The sequence below is a fragment of the Bos javanicus genome, chromosome 10, assembly GCF_032452875.1.
Source record: "Bos javanicus breed banteng chromosome 10, ARS-OSU_banteng_1.0, whole genome shotgun sequence".
NCBI lineage: Eukaryota > Metazoa > Chordata > Mammalia > Artiodactyla > Bovidae > Bos > Bos javanicus.
Window position 1 is genome coordinate 19,545,385 of NC_083877.1, and position 20,936 is coordinate 19,566,320.

Consider the following 20,936-nt stretch of genomic DNA (forward strand, 5'->3'; position numbering starts at 1 on the left):
CCTTCCTCAAACATCCTGGGCCCTCCATTCCTAGTTCTCTTTGTCTGTTTGACAATTTTATTGAAGTATAATTGACTTAAAGTGTATAATATGATATATTTTGACAAATGTGCGTATTCAGGAAACCATCACTACAATCAAGATGATGAAAATATTCACTGTGCCCTGAAGTTCTCCTTGGTAATTCTTCTCCACAATTACTGATTTGTTTTCTATCCCTATAGATTAGTTTGTATTTGTAGCATTTTATGTAAATAGAATCATACAGTATTTCCTTTTTTTTTTTGGGGGGGGTGTGGCTTACTTCACTTTGTGACCCCATGCGTGATTCTTTCGAGATTCATCCATGTTGTTGTATATACCAAGGTTTATTGTTTTTTATGTTGCTGAGAACTGTCCTGTTATTGCACAAGATATATTGTATTTGTTTGGCCATTCACCTGTTGATGGACATTTGGATTGTTTTCAGTTTTTGGATAGTTTGAATAAAGTTGCTAGGAATAACATTCATGTGTAAGTCTTTGTATGAACATACGCTTTTACTTATTTTGGTTAGACATATAGGAGTGAAATGGCTAGGTCACACTGTAGGTATAAATCTAATGTTTTGAGAAACTGCCAGACTTTTTTCCAAAGTGGTTGCGTGATTTACATTCCAACTAGCAGTGCACGAGACTTCTGATTGTTTTACTTCCTAACTCTTGGTTTGATCTGTCTAATTTTAGACATTCCAATGAGATATAGTGGTTTTAATTAGAATTTCCTAGATAATTAATGATTAATGATGTTAAGCATGTTTTCTTGCATCATTCGTATGTCTTCTTTAGCAAAATGTATCTTCAAATCTTTTGCCTATCTTAATAATTACACATACATTACAGAGTTTTGACAGTTCTTTGTATACTGTAGACATAAAGCCTTTCTGATATGCTTCTTTGAAAATATTGTCTCTGAGCCTGTGATTTTTTCCTCTCTCTTAACAATGTCTATCAAAGAACAAGTTCTTAGTTTTGATGTCCAATTCATCAATTTCATCTTTTATGGATTATACTCTATTTTTGAGTTCATTCTTTTAGATAGTGTGAGATTGGGATGAAGTGGATTTTGTTTTGTTTTATTCTTTTACACATGGATATTCAATAGTTTGAGCATCATCCATTTAAAAGACTATCATTTCCACACTAAATTGCCTTTGCACCTTTCTTGAAAATCAATTGATCATATATAGGGGTATTTTGGACTCTATTTTACTTCACTCATCTATTTGTCTCTATATCAATACCATACTTTCTTTTTTTTTTTTTTGATAACTGTAGATTTAGAAGTCTTGAAATCTGGTAGTGTAAGTTCTCCAACTTTGTTCTTTTTCAAAGTTTTTTAGCTATTCTAGGTCCTTTGACTCACATGGATTTTAAAATAAGCATAACAATTTCTACAAAAAATCCTTCTGGGATTCTGATTGAGACTGTGTTGAATCTATAGATCCACTTGGAGACAACTGATATCTTAGCAATATTAAGCTATCTAAGCTATGAATACAGTTACACATTTATTTAGGTTACATTTAAAAAATTTTTTACTTATTTTTTTAAAATTAATTTTTGTTAAAGTATAATTGCTTTACAATGTTGTGTTGGTTTCTGTCATACAGCAAAGTGATTCAGTTATATGTATATACATATATCTATTCTTTTTTAAGTACTTTGCCCATTTAGGTTATTACAGAGTATCGAGCAGAATTCCCTGTGCTATACAGTAGGTCCTTGTTGGTTGTTTATTTTAAATATAGCAGTGTGCACATGTCAATCCCAATCTCCCAATTCATCCATCCCTTTCCCCCTTGGTATCTATATGTCTGTTCTCTACATCTGTGTGTGTATTTATTTAGGTTAGCTTTAATTTATTTCATCAGAATTTTGTAACTTTAAATGCACAGAGTATACTTAAAAATCAGATGTATTTCACTTTACATTTTTTGATGTTATTAGGAATGGATGGAGAAGGAAATGGCAACCCACTCCAGTGTTCTTGCCTGGAGAATCCCAGGGACAGCGGGGCCTGGTGGGCTGCTGTCTATGGGGTTGCACAGAATCGGACACGACTGAAGTGACTTAGCATAGCATAGCAGGAATGGTACATTTACATTTACATTTACAGACTTTTACATTTCAATTTCTGATTCTTCGTTTCTATTAAAAATAAATACATTGAAGGCATCCAGATTGGAAAGGAAGAAGAAAAGCTGTCACTATTTGCAGATGACATGATATTATATATGGGAAACCCTATAGACTCCACTAAATAACTGTTGGAACTAGTAAATGAATTAAGTAATGTTACAGGGTACAGAATCAATATACAAAAATCTGTTGTATTTCATACACTAAAAGCAAACTATCAGAAAGAGAAATTAAGAAAACAATCCTGTTTACAATTCCATCAAGAAGAATAAAATAATTAGGAGTAAATTTAGCCAAGAAGGTGAAAAACCAGTATGCTAAAAACTATAAGATATTAATGAAAGTGAAGAAGACATGAATAAATGGAAAGATATTACCTGCTCATGGACTGGAAGAATTAATATTGTTAAAATGTCCATACTATCCAAAGCAATCCATAGGTTCAATGAAATCCATATCAAAATTCCAGTGGCATTTTTTTACAGAAATAAAATGAATAATCCTAAAACTTGTATGGAACCATGAAAGACCCTGAATAGCCAAAATAATCTGGAGAAATAAAAAAGAAGCTGGAAGCATCATGCTCCTTGATTTCAAACTGTATTACAAAGCTATAGTAATCAAAATAGTATGGTACTGGCATAAAAACAGATGTGTAGATAGTGCAACAGAAAAGAGAGTCCCCAGATAACCCTCTACATATATGGTCAGTTAATTTATGCAAAGGAATAAAAAATATACAATGAAGAAAGGACAGTCTTTTCAATAAATGGTGTTGGGAAAACTGGACAGTTCAGTTCAGTCACTCAGTCGTGTCCGACTCTTTGCAACCCCATGAATCGCAGCACGCCAGCCCTCCCTGTCCATCACCAACTCCCGGAGTTCACTCAGACTCACGTCCATCGAGTCAGTGATACCATCCAGCCATCTCATCCTCTGTCGTCCCCTTCTCCTCCTGCCCCCAATCCGTCCCAGCATCAGAGTCTTTTCCAATGAGTCAACTCTTCACATGAGGTGGCTAAAGTACTGGAGTTTCAGCTTTAGCATCATTCCTTCCAAAGAAATCCCAGGGCTGATCTCCTTCAGAATGGACTGGTTGGATCTCCTTGAAGTCCAAGGGACTCTCAAGAGTCTTCTTCAACACCACAGTTCAAAAGCATCAATTCTTCGGCGCTCAGCCTTCTTCATAGTCCAACTCTCACATCCATACATGACCACAGGAAAAACCATAGCCTTGACTAGACGAACCTTTGTTGGCAAAGTAATGTCTCTGCCTTTGAATATGCTATCTAGGTTGGTCATAACTTTCCTTCCAAGGAGTAAGCGTCTTTTAATTTCATGGCTGCAGTCACCATCTGCAGTGATTTTGGAGCCCCCCAAAATAAAGTCTGACACTGTTTCCACTGTTTCCCCATCTATTTCCCATGAAGTGATGGGACCAGATGCCATGATCTTCGTTTTCTGAATGTTGAGCTTTAAGCCAACTTTTTCACTCTCCTCTTTCACTTTCATCAAGAGGCTTTTGGACACCCACATGCAAAAGAATAACAATGAACCACTATCTTATGCCATAGACAAAAATGAACTCAAAATGGATTAAAGACTAGAATGTAACACCTGAAACTATAAAACTCTTAAAAGAAAACATAGGCAATAAGTTCCTTGTCGTAGATCTTGGCAGTGGTTTTTTTAATCTGACACCAAAAACAACAACAACAAAAACACAAGTGGAACTATATAAAACTAAAAATCTTTTACATAGCAAAAGAAACCATCAATAGAATGAAAAGGCAACATACTGAGAAAATACTTGCAAATCATATGTCTGATAAAGGCCTACTACCTAAAACATATAAAAAGCTAAACAACTCAATAGCAAACAAAACAAACAAAACAATCCAACTGAAACGTGGGCAGAATATCTGAACAGACTGCTTGCAAAAGAAGACCCACAGATGGCCAATAGGTACATAAAAAGATGCTCATCATCAGGGGCACACAAATCAAAACACAATGAGCTATCACCTCACACTTTTTAGAATACTATTATTGAAAGGTAAGAAATGGCAAGTATTGGCAGGGATGTGAAGAAAACATAACTTTTGTGCACTGTAAGTGGAAATATAAATTGGTATAGCCATTATGGAAAACAGTATGGCGATTCCTTAAAAAATTAAAAATAGAACTACCATATGATCCAGCAATTCCACATCTGGTTATTTAGCTAAAGAAAATAAAAACACCAACTCAAAAAGATATGTGTACCCCCGTGTTCATTACAGTATTATTTATAATATCCAGATACAGAAACAACTTTAAGAATCCATCTTGATGAAAATGTGGTTTATATTCATAATGGAATATTATCCAACTATAAAAAAGAATGCCATTTGTGACCACATGGAAGGACTTTGAGGACATTAGGCTCAGTAAAACAATTCAGACAAAGAAAGACGAATACTGTATGATCTCACCTTTATCTGGAATCTAAAAAAAAAGGAAACATAGCACAGACTGGTGGTTGCCAGAGCAATGAGTGTGCAGTGGGTGAAGAGTATCAAAAAATAGGAAGTTTTAGTTATAAAGTAAATAAGCCATAGGGACGTAATGTATAGCATGGTGACTATAGTTAATAATGCTGTATTGCATATTTGAAAGTTGCTAAGAGATTAAGAGATTAGATCCTAAAGCTCATCACAAGAAAAAAAATGTTTTTAGTGTGCATGGTGACAGACATTAAGTAGGCTTATTGTGGTGATCATTTCTCAATGTGTATACAAACTTCAAATCATTATGCCGTACATCTGAACTAATGTTATATGTCAATTATACCTTAATAAAAAAGAAATAGATTTTGCTTATTGATTTTTGTCCTGTAACATTGTTAATTAATTTGTTTGTTCTAGTTACTTTGATAGTTTGCATTGAATTTTCTATATAGATGACTTGCAGATGCCTGTAAATAGAGTTTTACATTTTTCTTTTCAATCTATCCTTTTCTTTCTTTTTATTGCCTTATTTCACTGGAGAGAATCTCCAGTAGAACTTTGAATACAAATGATAAGAACTGATATTTTAGCTTTTTCTGATTTTAGGAGGAAAGCATTCAGTCTTTCACCAATTAAATATGAGGTCACCTGAGGTCTTTATTGATAGTCCTTATTGAGAAACTGTTCTTCTATTCCCAGTTTTCAGAAAGTTTTTTTTTTAATTATTATCAGATATGGATATCAGGTTTTGCCAAATTTTTTTTATACATCTACAGAAATGACCATATTTCACTTGATGATTTTTAAATGTTCAGCCAATATTACATTATTGGAATAAAGCCCACTGCACTGTGATATACTTTTTGTATATTTTAATTACTATTTCCTATAATTTTGTCTTTTGTCAGTGATTATTAGGGATGTAGATTGGTAGTTCTCTTTTCTTCTGTCTTTTTCTGGTTTGGGTATCAGTGTAATAATAACTTCCTCATAGAATGAGTTAGAAAGTATTCCCTCCTTTTTAATATTCTGGAAGAGTTTGCGTAGGATTGGTATAATTTCCTTTTGCTAAAGTTTGATACAATGCACCAGTGAAGCGATCTAGGCCTAGAATTTGTTTTGTGTGCGTGTGTGGGGGGGATGTTTTTTAACTACAAATTGAATTTAATAGTTATTGGGCTACCCTGATTAATAGTCCCATATTCTTTTCAAAAATTATTTATTTTTTATTGAAGGATAATTGCTTTACAGATTTTTGCTGTTTTCTGTCAAACCTCAACATGGTTCAGCCATAGGTATACATATATCCCCTCCCTTTTGAACCTCCCTCCCATCTCCCTCCCCATCCCACCCCTTTAGGTTGATACAGAGCCCCTGTTTGAGTTTCCTGAGCCATACAGCAAATTCCCATTGGCTATCTATTTTACATGTGGTAATGTAAGTTTCCATGTTACTCTTTCCATACATCTCACCCTCTCCTCCCCTTTCCTCATGTCCATATTCTCTCTGTCTGTTTCTCCACTGTTGCTCTGTAAATAAATTCTTCAATATCATTTTTCTACATTCCGTATATATGTGTTAGAATACGATATTTATCTTTCTCTTCCTGACTCACTTCACTCTGTATAATAGGTTCTAGGTTCATCCACCTCATTAGAACTGACTCAAATGCGTTCCTTTTTATGGCTGAGTAATATTCCAGCATGTATATGTACCACAGCTTCTTTATTCATTCATCTGTGGAAGGACATCTAGGTTGCTTCCATGTTCTAGCTATTGTAAATAGTGCTGCAATGAACAATGGGATACATGTGTCTCTTTCAGTTTTGGTTTCCTCAGGGATATGCCTAGGAGTGGGATTGCTGTGTCATATGGTGGTTTTATTCTTAGGTTTTTAAGGAATCACCATACCGTCTTCCATAGTGGCTCTATAAATTTACATTCCCACCAACAGTGCAAGAGCATTCCCTTTTCTCCACACCCTCTCCAGCACATTTATTATTTGTAGACTTTTTGATGAGGGCCATTCTGACTGGTGTGAGGTGATATCTCATTGTAATTTTGATTTGCATTTCTCTAATTGCACTCATCTCACACGCTAGTAAAGTAATGCTCAAAATTCTCCAAGCCAGGCTTCAGCAATACGTGAACCGTGAACTTCCACATGTTCAAGCTGGTTTTAGAAAAGGCAGAGGAACCAGAGACCAAATTGCCAACATCCTCTGGATCATCAAAAAAGCAAGAGAGTTCCAGAAAAACATCTATTTCTGCTTTATTGACTATGCCAAAGCCTTTGACTGTGTGGATCACAATAAACTGTGGAAAATTCTGGAAGAGATGGGAATACCAGACCACCTGACCTGCCTCTTGAGAAATCTGTATGCAGGTCAGGAAGCAACAGTTAGAACGGGACATGGAACAACAGACTGATTCCAAATAGGAAAAGGAGTACATCGAGGCTGTATATTGTCACCCTGCTTATTTAACTTATATGCAGAGTACGTCATGAGAAACGCTGGACTGGAAGAAGCACAAGCTGGAATCAAGATTGCCAGGAGAAATATCAATAACCTCAGATATGTAGATGACACCACCCTTATGGCAGAAACTGAAGAGGAACTAAAAAGCCTCTTGATGAAGGTGAAAGAGGAGAGTGAAAAAGTTGGCTTAAAACTCAACATTCAGAAAATGAAGATCATGGCATCTGGTCCCATCACTTCGTGGGAAATAGATGGGGAAACAGTGGAAACAGTGTCAGACTGTTTTGGGGGGCTCCAAAATCACTGCAGATGCTGACTGCAGCCATGAAATTAAAAGACGCTTGCTCTTTGGAAGGAAAGTTACGACCAACCTAGATAGCATATTGAAAAGCAGAGACATTACTTTGTCAACAAAGGTCCGTCTAGTCAAAGCTATGGTTTTTCCTGTGGTCATGTATGGATGTGAGAGTTGGACTGTGAAGAAAGCTGAGCGCCGAAGAATTGATGCTTTTGAACTGTGGTGTTGGAGAAGACTCTTGAGAGTCCCTTGGACTGCAAAGAGATCCAGCCAGTCCATTCTGAAGGAGATCAGCCCTGGGATTTCTTTGGAAGGAATGATGCTAAAGCTGAAACTCCAGTACTTTAGCCACCTCATGCGAAGAGTTGACTCATTGGAAAAGACTCTGATACTGGGAGGGATTGGGGGCAGGAGGAGAAGGGGACGACAAGGATGAGATGGCTAGATGGCATCACTGACTCAATGGATGTGAGTCTGAGTGAACTCCGGGAGTTGGTGATGGACAGGGAGGCCTGACGTGCTGTGATTCATGAGGTCGCAAAGAGTCAGACACGACTGAGCAACTGAACTGAACTGAATAATGAGTGATGTTAAGCATTTTTTCATGTGTTTGTTTGCCATCTGTATGTCTTCTTTGGAGAGATGTCTGTTTAGGTCTTTTCCCCACTTTTTGATTGGGTTGTTTGTTTTTCTGGTATTGAGTTGTATGAGCTGCTTGTATATTTTGGAAATTAATCCTTGTCAGTTGTTTCATTTGCTATTATTTTCTCCCATTCTGAGGGCTGTCTTTTCACCTTGCTTATAGTTTCCTTTTCTGTGCAAAAGCTGTAAAGTTTAATCAGGTGCCACTTGTTTATTTTTGTTTTTATTTCCATTACTCTAGGATGTGGGTCATAGAGCATCTTGCTTCGATTTATATCATCGAGTGTTCTGCCTATGTTTTCCTCTAAGAGTTTTTTATAGTTTCTGGCCTTAAATTTAGGTCTTTGATCCATTTTGAGTTTATCTTTGTGTATGGTGTTAGGAAGTGTTCTAATTTCATTCTCTTACATGTAGCTGTCCAGTTTTCCCAGCACCATTTATTGAAGAGGCTGTCTTTGCCCCATTGTATATTCTTGCCTCTTTTGCCAAAAATAAGGTACCCATAGGTGCATGGGTTTATTTCTGGTCTTTCTATCTTGTTCCATTGGTCTATATTTCTGTTTTTGTGCCAGTACCATACTGTTTTGATGACTGTAGCTTTGCAATATAATCTGAAGTCAGGAATGTTGATTCCTCCAGCTCCATTCTTCTTTCTCAAGGCTGCTTTGGCTATTCGGGGTCTTTTGTGTTTCCATATGAATTGTGAAATTACTTTGTTCTAGTTCTGTGAAAAATGCCATTGCTATTGATAGGGATCACATTAAATCTGTAGATTGTGTTTGGTAGTGTAGTCATTTTCACAATGTTGAGTCTTCCTACCCAGAAACATGGAATATCTCTCTATCTGTTTATGTCATCTTTGATTTCTTTCATTAATGTCTTATAATTTTCTGTGTACAGTTCTTTTGTCTCCTTAGGTAGGTTTATCCCTAGATATTTAATTCTTTTTGTTGCAATGGTGAATGGGATTGATTCCTTAATTTATCTTTTTTTCATTGTTGGTATATAGAAATGCAAATGATTTCTGTGTATTGATTTTTTTATCCTGCAACTTTGCTAAATTCGTTAATTAGCTCTAGTAATTTTCTGATACTATCTGTAGGGTTTTCTATGTACAGTATCATGTTATCTGCAAACAATAAGAGCTTTACTTCTTTTATGATCTGTATTCCTTTTATTTCTTTTCCTTCTCTGATTGCTGTAGCTAGGACTTCCAGAACTACTTTGAATAATAGTGATGAAAGTGGACACCCTTGTCTTGTTTCTGATCTTAGGGGAAATGCTTTCAGTTTTTCACCATTGAGAATAATGTTTGTTGTAGGCTTATATATGGCCTTTACTATGTTGAGGTAGGTTCCTTCTACGCCCATTTTTTGAAGAGTTTTAATCATAAATGGCTGCTGAATTTTGTCAAAGGCTTTTTCTGCATCTATTGAGATGATCTTATGGTTTTTATCTTTCAATTTGTTAATATGGTGTATAACATTGATTGATTTGCATGTATTGAAGAATCCTTGCATCCCTGGAATAAACCCAACTTGATCAGGGTGTTTGAGCTTTTTGATATGTTGCTGAATTCTGTTAGCAAATATTTTGTTGAGGATTTTTGCATCTATGTTCATCAGTATATTAGCCTGTAGTTTTCTTTTTTTGTGTGTTGTCTTCATCTGGTTTTGGTATCAGGGTGATGGTGACCTTGTAGAAAGTTTGGAAATGTTCCTTCCTCTGTAATATTTTGAAAGAGTTTTAGAAGGATAGGCATTAGCTCTTCTCTAAATGTTTGATAGAATTCTCCTGTGAAGCCATCTGGTCCTGTGCTTTTGCTTCTTTGGGAGATTTTTGATCACAGCTTCCATTTCAGTGCTTGTAATTGGGTTGTTCATAATTTCTATTTCTTCCTGGTTCAGTCTTGGAAGATTGAACTTTTCTGAGAATCTGTCCATTTCTTCCAGGTTATCTATTTTATTGGAGAAGGCAATGGCAACCCACTCCAGTACTCTTGCCTGGAAAATCCCACAGACAGAGAAGCCTGGTAGGCTGCAGTCCATGGGGTCGCTAAGAGTCGGGCATGACTGAAGCAACTTAGCAGCAGGAGCAGCATCTATTTTATTGCCATATAGTTGTTCACAATAGTCTCTTATAATCCTTTGTATTTCTGCATTGTCTGTTGTAACCTCTCCTTTTTCATTTCTAATTTTGTTGATTTGATTCTTCTCTCTTTTTTTCTTGATAAGTCTGGCTAAAGGTTTGTTAATTTTGTTTATCTTCTCAAAGAATCAGCTTTTAGTTTTGTTAATCTTTGCTACTGTTTCTTTCATTTCTTTTTCATTTATTTCTGCTTGGATCTTTATGATTTCTTTCCTTCTACTAATTTTGGGAGTTTTTTGTTCTACTTTTTCCAGTTGTTTTAGATGTAAAGTTAGGTTGTCTATTCAATGTTTTTCTTGTTTTTTGAGGTAGGATTGTACAGCTATAAACTTCCTTCTTAGAACTGCTTTTGCTGCATCCCATAGGTTTTGAGTTGTCATGTTTTCATTGTCATTTGTTTCTAGAAATTTTTTTATTTCCCTTTTGATTTCTTCAGTAACCTGTTGGTTATTTAGAAACGTGTTGTTTTATCTCCATGTGTTTGTGTTTCTTACCGTTTTTTTCTTGTAATTGATATCTAGTCTCAGAGCATTGTAGTTGAAGAAGATGCTTGATACAGTTTCAATTTTCTTAAATTTACTGAGGTATGATTTGTGACCCAAGATGTGATCTATCCTGGAGAATGTTCCATGTGCACTTGAGAAGGTGTATTCTTCTATGTTGTAATGGAATGTCCTGAAGATGTCAATGAGATCCACTTCATCTAATGTATCATTTAAGACTTGTGTTTCCTTATTAATTTTCTGTTTTGATGATCTGTCCATTGGTGTGAGTGGGGTGTTAAAGTCTCCTACTATTATTGTGTTACTGTCAATTTCTCCTTTTATGTCTGTTAGTGTTTGTCTTATGTATTGAGGTGCTCCTATGTTGGGTGCATACTGCTGCTGCTAAGTCACTTCAGTCGTGTCTGACTCTGTGCGACCCCATAGACAGCAGCCCACCAGGCTCCCCCATCCCTGGGATTCTCCAGGCAAGAACACTGGAGTGGGTTGCCATTTCCTTCTCCAATGCAGGAAAGTGAAAAGTGAAAGTGAAGTCGCTCAGTCGTGTCTGACTCTTAGCGACCCCATGGACTGCAGCCTTCCAGGCTCCTCCATCCATGGGATTTTCCAGGCAAGAGTACTGGAGTGGGGTGCCATTGCCTTCTCCATGCATAGATACTTACAATTGTTTTGTCTTCCTCTTGGATTGATTCCTTGATCATTATGTATTGTCCTTCTTTATCTCCTCTAATCTTCTTTATTTTAAGGTCTATTTTGTCTAATATGAGGATTGCTACTCCAGCTTTCTTTGATTCCCATTTGCTTGGAATATATTTTTCCATCTTCTCACTTTCAGTCTATATGTGTCTTAAGGTCTGAAGTGGATTTCTTGTAGACAGCATATATATGGGTCTTGTTTTTGTATCCATTCAACCAGTCTGTGTCTTTTGGTTGAAGCATTTAATCCATTTGCATTTAAAGTAATTATATATATATGCTACTGCTAAGTCACTTCAGTCGTGTCCAACTCTGTGCGACCCCATAGATGGCAGCCCACCAGGCTCCCCGTCCCTGGGATTCTCCAGGCAAGAACACTGGAGTGGGTTGCCATTTCCTTCTCCAATGCAGGAAAGTGAAAAGTGAAAGTGAAGTCGCTCAGTCGTGTCTGACTCTTAGCGACCCCATGGACTGCAGCCTACCAGGCTCGTCCGCCCATGGGATTTTCCAGGCAAGAGTACTGGAGTGGGGTGCCATTGCCTTCTCCATATATATACATATACATATATATATATGTATATATATATGTGTATATATGTATATGTATATATGTATACATATATATGTTCCTATTACCATTTTCTTAATTGTTTGGGGTTGATTTTGTAGATCTTTTTTCTTCTATTGTATTTCTTGACTAAATAAGTCCCTTTAACATTTGTTGTAAAGCTGGTTTGGTGGTACTGAATTGTCTTAAGTTTTGCTTATCTGAAAAGCTTTTTATTTCTTCATCAATTTTGAAGGAGATCCTTGCTGGGTACAGTAATCTTGGTTGTAGATTTTTCCCTTTCAGTACTTTATATATATCCTGCCATTCCCTTCTGGCCTGCAGAGTTTCTGCTGAACGATCAGCTGTTAAGCAGATGGGATTTCCCTTGTATGTTACTTGTTGCTTCTCCCTTGCTGCTTTTAATATTCTTTCTTTGTGTTTAGTCTTTGTTAGTTTGATTAGTTTGTGTCTTGGTGTGTTTCTCCTTGAGTTTATCCTGTATGGGACTCTTTGTGCCTCTTGGACTTCATTGGCTATTTCCTTTTCCATGTTGGGGAAATTTTCAACTATAATCTCTTCAAAATTTTTCTCAAACAATTTCTTTTTCTCTTCTTCCGGGATCCCTATAATTTGAATGTTGGTGCATTTGATATGGTCCCAGAGGTCACTGAGACTGTCCTCAGCTCTTTTCATTCTTTTTACTTTATTCTTCTCTTCAGAAGTTATTCCCACCATTTTATCTTGCAGCTCACTGATTCATTCTTCTGCTTCAGATATTCTGCTATTGATTCCTTCTAGAGTATTTTTAACTTCAGTAATTGTGTTGTGTGTCTCTGTATGTTTGTTCTTTAATTCTTCTAGGTCTTTGTTAATTGATTCTTGCATTTTCTCCATTTTGTTTTCAAGGTTTTTGATCATCTTTACTATCATTATTCTGAATTCTTTTTCTGGTAGTTTACCTATTTCCTCTTCATTTATTTGGACTTCTGTGTTTCTAGTTTGTCCCTTCCTTTGTGCAGTATTTCTCTGCCTTGTCATTATTATTTTTTTAAGTTATTGTGTTTGAGGTCTCCTTTCCCTGAAGAATTCAAGAAAGTTGAATTCTTTCCTTGAAGAGGTTGAATTCTTTCTTCCTTCTGGTTTCTGCCCTCCTAAGATTGGTCCAGTGGTTTATGTGAGCTTCACATAGGGTGAGATTTATGCTGAGTTTTTGTTTGTTTATTTTCCTGTAATGGGCAAGGCTGAGTGAGTTGGTAACCCTGTCTGCTGATGATTTGGTTTGTACTTTTGTTTTGTTTGTTGTTTATATGAAGCATCCTGCACAGGGTGCTCCTGGGGGTTGGGTGATGCCGGGTCATGTACTCAAGTGGTTTTGTTTGTGTGAGTTCTCACTGCTTGATACTCCCTATGGTTAGTTCTCTATTAGTCTAGAGTCTTGGAGTCAGTGCTCCTACTCCAAAGGCTCAGGGCCTGATCTCTGATCAGGAACAAAGATTCCACAAGTGGTTTGTTAAGGAATTAAGTAAGATTAAAACAAATACCCCAAAATGAGAAACCAAAGATGAACCCCAGACAAATGGCAGTTACAAAATCAGGCAAATAATAATTAAAATAATGGAATATACACATATACACCCATGAGCAAAGTAAAAACAGTCCAACAAACATAAAGAACAGTAGATTGACCTGGTGAACAAAGGAAATCAAAAATTATATTTACCAGTTAAGAACAAAACTAACTTAAGCACAAACTGGAAACCAAAACTAAAGCAAGGTGCCAAGTGGGGAATAAAGCAATGAAAGCAAAACTAGCAAATATGTTGAGAGGAAAGGAAAGAAAGAAAAGAAAGAAAGAATATGCAAAGTTAAATAGAGGTAGATTAAGAAGATTTATGTACATTAAAGATTAACTTCAAGGGGAAAAGAACAGTAGGAAAGGCAAACAAAGGAATAAATGTAGAAAAAATACAATAGGTTTAAAAAAATTGAAAATATAAAAAAGAAAAGAAAAAGACAGAAGAAGAAAGGAAAAAGGGGAAAAAAAGGGAAACTCACAGAACTGCAAAAGCCTAATATAGAGGCAGAGGTTTATAGCAACAATAGAAAGTGTGACTGAATATACACATATACATAGACACCTATAATCAAAATCAGAACAGACCAACAAACATAAAGTACAATAGATTGACCCAGTGAGCAAAGGAAATCAAAAATTATATCTACCAGAATGAAACTAATTAAAGCACAGACTGGAAAACAAAACTAAAGCAAGGTGCCTACTGGGGAATAAAACAATGAAAATAAAACTAATAAATATCTTGAGACAAGAGAAAGAAAAGAAAGGAAGAATAGACATACAAAGTTAGAGGTAGATAAAGAAGATTTATGTACATTAAAGATTAACTGTAAGGGGAAAAGAACAGTAGGAAAAGCAAACAAAAGAATAAATGTAGAAAAAATAGTAATAGGTTTAAAAAATTAAAAACTAAAAAAAGAGAAAAGAAAAAAAAAAAAAAGAGGAAAACTTCACAGAACTGCAAAAGCCCAAAGTAGAGGCAGAGGTTTATGGCAACAATAAAAAATGTGACTGAGAAAAAAAAAAAAAAAAGCTCAAAAGCTTAATTGGATCTCTTAGTGCCAATAAAATTGACAACTGGAACAGAGAGGGGAAAACATGAAAAGGAAAAAGAAAAAAAATTCAATAGAATTTACAGAACAAGTAAAAAAAATAAGAATAATAAATGTTTTTCTTGAGTCACTGCTATCACTGTCCTTTCCCGTGCTGGGAGTCACAGTCCACCTCACCTCCCTAGGATGCCCTCCAACACTGTGCTGGTCTCTGGACCTGCTGTGGAGGCAGCTCAGATTCTAAACTGGTCCTACTCCTGTGTGTTCTTGCCTCCAATGTCCGCAGCTATCAGAGCGAGTGCATTTTCTTTAGTGGGCACTCTCAATGGCCTTTTATATATTTCATCGACACAGAGTCTGCTTAGTTGATCAGGTGGATTTAATCTGCAGTTAGTATAGCTGATGGGAAGGTTTTGGGTCTTCTTTCTTAGCCACACTACCCCTGAGTTTCAATTGTGGTTTTATTTCCACCTCTGCATGTGGGTCCTCCACTGGGGTTTAGCTCCTGAGGCTTGGGTTTGCCACTGTGAGGGCCAGGTGTGGAGGTGGTGCAGCTGCTTGGGTCGCAGGGTTTCTGGCAGCACCAGGTACTCAGGGGGGTTGGTGGCTAGGGCAGCAGGAAATATAGTGCCCTAGAAGGGTATGGCAGCCAGTGTTGACCAATACGCTCCCAGTGTTTTTGCGTGGAGAACCCCCTCTCTGACAGAGAAGGCTGGCAGACCACAATACAGGGTCGCAAATAGTCAGACACGACCGAAGTGACCCTGTGTGCATAGACCCAACACTTTTTTATGCCTGTGGCAGCTCTGCCCCAGTGAGAGTTGAGCGCGAAGGTGGCACAGCGGCTTGGCTTGCTGGGACCCTGACAGCGCCAAGTGTGCAGGGGCATGGACTGCCTCTACTGCAGGTGTTATGGCCCTATCAGAGTCTTTTTTTTTGAAGCTCTTGTAGCTGGCAATCAGAAGGCCTCTTTGGCCAGTCTTTTTCCTTAGCTCCACCTGGTCAGGCACTTAGAGGGTTCCCTTTCCTGGGTTCCTCCCCATATTCTTTTAACATCTTGAGAATCTGTAGTGATGTCTCTCTCGATAATGGCAATGTGTTTACTCTGTTTTCTTTTTATTAATCAGTCTGACTTGGGTGTTATTAATTTTATTGATCTTTTCAATAAATACTGAGCTTTTGGTTTCACTAATTTTTCTGTATCATTTTTTTCTGTTACCAATTTAATTGACTTCTGCATTTTTGGGGTTCATTGTGTGCTTCTTTTTCTAGTTACTTAAAGTGGAAGATCAGATCATTGAGTTGAGAACCTTTTTTATATAGGTGGTTAGTATTATAAATTTCCCTGTAAGTATTGCTTTTAATTGTGCCCCACAAAATCTGATATGTTGTGTTTTCATTTTCATTCAGTTAAAAGTTTTTCTAATTTCCTTTGATTTATTCTTTGACCTGGGGCCTATTTAGAAGTATGCTATTTAAAAATATTTGGAGATTTTCCCAGAGATGTTTCTGTTACTGATGTATAATTCAGTTCCATTGCAATCAGGGAATATCTTTACATGAATTGACTTCTTTTAAAGTGACTGAAACTTGGTATATGGCCCAGAATATGGTCCATCTTGCTACATATCTTATGTGTACTTGAAAATAATGTCCATGCTGCTGTTGTTGTGTAGAATGGTCTATAAAAATCAATTATACCAATTTTTTGACAGTGTTTTAGGTTTTCTGTGTTTTAAGGTTACTTTTTTACTCATTCTGTCAATTATTGAGACAAAGGTGTTGAAATCTCTAATTATAATTGTGGACTTGTCTATCATTGTAATTCTATTATTTTTTGCTTCGTATATTTTGAAGTTCTGTTATTAGCTGCATAAACATTTAGAATTATTATGTCTTGAGTAATTGATCCCTTTATCAATACGATATTGTATTATTATCCTTGGATATATTTGTTGCTCTGAAATCTACTTTTTACCATAACTACCTGTTTTTTTTTAACTTTATTTTACATTGGAGTATAGCCAATTAATAATGTGTGATAGTTTCAGGTGGACAGCAAAGGTACTCAATCGTATGTATACATGTATCCATTCTCCCCTGAAATCCCCTCTCATCCAGGCTAACACATATCACTGAGCAGAGTTCCCTGTATTATATACAGTAGGATCTTTTTGGTTATCCACTTTAAATATAGCAGTGTGTACATGTTAATCTCAAACTCCCTAACTATCCCTTCCCCCTGTTTTTCCCCTCTGGCAACTGCAAGTTCATTCTCTGTCTGTGAGTCTGTTTCTGTTTTGTAAATAATTTGACCTGTATCATTTTTTTTTAGAGTCTGCATATAAGGGATATCATATGATATTTCTTCTTCTCTGACTTATTTCACTCAGAGTGACTATCTCTAGATCCATCCATGTTGCTGCAAATGGCATTATCTCATCTTTTTTAATGGTCAATATATACAATGGTCCATTGTATATATGTACTACAGCTTCTTGATCCACTCCTCTGTTGACAGACATTGTAGGTTGCTTCCTCATCTTGGCTATTGTAAACAGGGCTACAATGAATATTGGGGTGCATGTTTCCTTTCAAATCATGTTTTTCTCTGGGTATATGCCAAGAAGCAGGATTGCTGGATCATATGATAGCTTTCGGAGAAGGCAATGGCACCCCACTCCAGTACTCTTGCCTGGAAAATCCCATGGACTGAGGAGCCTGGAAGGCTGCAGTCCATGGGGTCGCTGAGGGTCGGACATAACTGAGCGACTTAGCTTTCACTTTTATGCATTGGAGAAGGAAATGGCAACCCACTCCTGTGTTCTTGCCTGGAGAATCCCAGGGATGGGGAGCCTGGTGGCTGCTGTCTATGGGGTCACACAGAGTCAGACACGACTGAAGCGACTTAGCAGCATGGTAGCTTTATTTTTAGTTTTTTAAGGAACCTCCATACTGTTCTCCACACTGGCTATACCAATTTACATTTCTACCAAGTGTGTAGAAGGGTTCTCTTCTCTTCACAACCTCTCCAGCATTTATTGTTTGTGGATTTCTTGATGATGGCCATTTATACTGGTATGAGGGAGATATCTCACCTGGGTTTTTTTGATGAGTGTTAGCATATGCAGTGGGTTGAATAGTGTCCCCCACCAAATTCATGTCTACTTGGAATCTCAAAATGTGGATCTTATTTGGAAATAGGCTCTTTGCAGCTGCAATTGAGGATCAAGATGTGATCATACTGGATTAGGGTGGGCCAATGAGAATGTCCTTGTGAGATAGGAAAGGACACACAGAGACAAAGGGGAGGCCACGTGAAGACGGAGGCAGATATTGGAGTGATGCTGCAATAAACCAAGGAACACTGAAGTCACCAGAAACTGGAAGAGACAAAGAATTCTTCACCAGAGCCTCCAGAGGGATCATGGCCCTGCCAACACCTTGATTTCATACTTCAGCTTCCAGAACTGTGAGAGATACACGTTTCTGTGGTTTTCAGTCACCAAGTTTGTGACAGTTTTTTATAGCAGCCCCAGGAATCTAATGCAATATGGTATATATTTTTACCATCCCTTGGCTTCAAAACTATCTGTGTTTTTTTATTTAAAGTGGATTCCTTATTCCTATAGTTGGACTTTGCTTTATTTACCCAATCTTAAAATATTTTTTTCTGGGGGAGTTTAGACCATATACCTTAATTCGATTTAAAGAATTGGGAGGGGGTTTGGGTTTAAATCTAAACTTTTTGCTATTTGCTTTCTGTATTCTTTTCCTGACTTTTTTAGAATTAATTGTTTAGTGCTCGCTTCGGCAGCACATATACTAAAATTGGAACATACAGAGAAGATTAGCATGGCCCCTGCACAAGGATGACACGCAAATTCGTGAAGCGTTCCATATTTTTAGATGGTCACTACCTAATGATCAAAGGATCAATCCAAGAAGAAGATATAACAATTATAAATATATATGCACCCAACACGGGAGCACCGCAATATGTAAGACAAATGCTAACAAGTATGAAAGGAGAAATTAACAATAACACAATAATTGTGGGAGACTTTAATACCCCACTCACACCTATGGATAGATCAACTAAACAGAAAATTAACAAGGAAACACAAATGTTAAACGATACAATAGACCAGTTAGACCTAATTGATATCTATAGGACATTTCATCCCAAAACAATGAATTACACCTTTTTCTCAAGTGCACATGGAACCTTCTCCAGGATAGATCACATCCTGGGCCATAAAGCTAGCCTTGGTAAATTCAAAAAAATAGAAATCATTCCAAGCATCTTTTCTGACCACAATGCAGTAAGATTAGATCTCAATTACAGGAGCAAAACTATTAAAAATTCCAACATATGGAGGCTGAACAACACCTTGCTGAATAACCAACAAATCACAGAAGAAATCAAAAAAGAAATCAAAATTTGCATAGAAACTAATGAAAATGAAAACACAACAACTCAAAACCTGTGGGACACTTTAAAAGCAGTCCTAAGGGGAAAGTTCATAGCAATACAGGCATACCTCAAGAAACAAGAAAAAAGTCAAATAAATAACCTAACCCTACACCTAAAGCAACCAGAAAAGGAAGAAATGAAGAACCATTAGGGCAGAAATAAATGCAAAAGAAACAAAAGAGACCATAGCAAAAATCAACAAAGCCAAAAGCTGGTTCTTTGAAAGGATAAATAAAATTGACAAACCATTAGCCAGACTCATCAAGAAACAAAGGGAGAAAAATCAAATCAATAAAATTAGAAATGAAAATGGAGAGATCACAACAGACAACACAGAAATACAAAGGATCATAAGAGACTACTATCAACAATTATATGCCAATAAAATGGACAACGTGGAAGAAATGGACAAATTCTTAGAAAAGTACAACTTTCCAAAACTGGACCAGGAAGAAATAGAAAATCTTAACAGACCCATCACAAGCATGGAAATTGAAACTGTAATCAAAAATCTTCCAGCAAACAAAAGCCCAGGTCCAGACGGCTTCACAGCTGAATTCTACCAAAAATTTAGAGAAGAGCTAACACCTATCCTGCTCAAACTCTTCCAGAAAATTGCAGAGGAAGGTAAACTTCCAAACTCATTCTATGAGGCCACCATCACCCTAATACCAAAACCTGACAAAGATCCCACAAAAAAAGAAAACTACAGGCCAATATCACTGATGAACATAGATGCAAAAATCCTTAACAAAATTCTAGCAATCAGAATCCAACAACACATTAAAAAGATCATACACCATGACCAAGTGGGCTTTATCCCAGGGATGCAAGGATTCTTCAATATCCGCAAATCAATCAATGTTATACACCACGTTAACAAATTGAAAAACAAAAATCATGATTATCTCAATAGATGCAGAGAAAGCCTTTGACAAAATTCAATATCCATTTATGATAAGAACTCTCCAGAAAGCAGGAATAGAAGGAACATACCTCAACATAATAAAAGCTATATATGACAAACCCACAGCAAACATTATCCTCAATGGTGAAAAATTGAAAGCATTTCCTCTAAAGTCAGGAACAAGACAAGGGTGCCCACTTTCACCATTACTATTCAACATAGTTTTGGAAGTTTTGGCCACAGCAATCAGAGCAGAAAAAGAAATAAAAGGAATCCAAATTGGAAAAGAAGAAGTAAAACTCTCACTGTTTGCAGATGACATGATCCTTTACATAGAAAACCCTAAAGACTCCACCAGAAAATTACTAGAACTAATCAATGATTATAGTAAAGTTGCAGGATATAAAATCAACACACAAAAATCCCTTGCATTCCTATACACTAATAATGAGAAAACTGAAAGAGAAATTAAGGAAACAATTCCATTCACCATTGCAACAGAAAGAATAAAATACTTAGGAATATATCTACCTAAAGAAACTAAAGACCTATATATAGAAAACTATAAAACACTGGTGAAAGAAATCAAAGAGGACACTAATAGATGGAGAAATATACCATGTTCATGGATTGGAAGAATCAATATAGTGAAAATGAGTATACTACCCAAAGCAATTTATAGATTCAATGCAATCCCTATCAAGCTACCAACGGTATTCTTCACAGAGCTAGAACAAATAATTTCACAATTTGTATGGAAATACAAAAAACCTCGAATAGCCAAAGCTATCTTGAGAAAGAAGAATGGAACTGGAGGAATCAACCTACCTGACTTCAGGCTCTATTACAAAGCCACAGTTATCAAGACAGTATGGTACTGGCACAAAGACAGAAATATTGATCAATGGAATAAAATAGAAAGCCCAGAGATAAATCCA

At 36.6% G+C, this 20,936-nt stretch overlaps 1 non-coding gene across 1 annotated transcript; it reads left to right on the forward strand.

The window, feature by feature from the left end:
- Nucleotides 1-18,415: 18,415 nt before the first annotated feature.
- LOC133256334 (U6 spliceosomal RNA) lies at nt 18,416-18,521 on the forward strand. Its single transcript, XR_009739198.1, has one exon. It is a non-coding gene; the product is annotated as a U6 spliceosomal RNA (small nuclear RNA).
- Nucleotides 18,522-20,936: the final 2,415 nt, after the last annotated feature.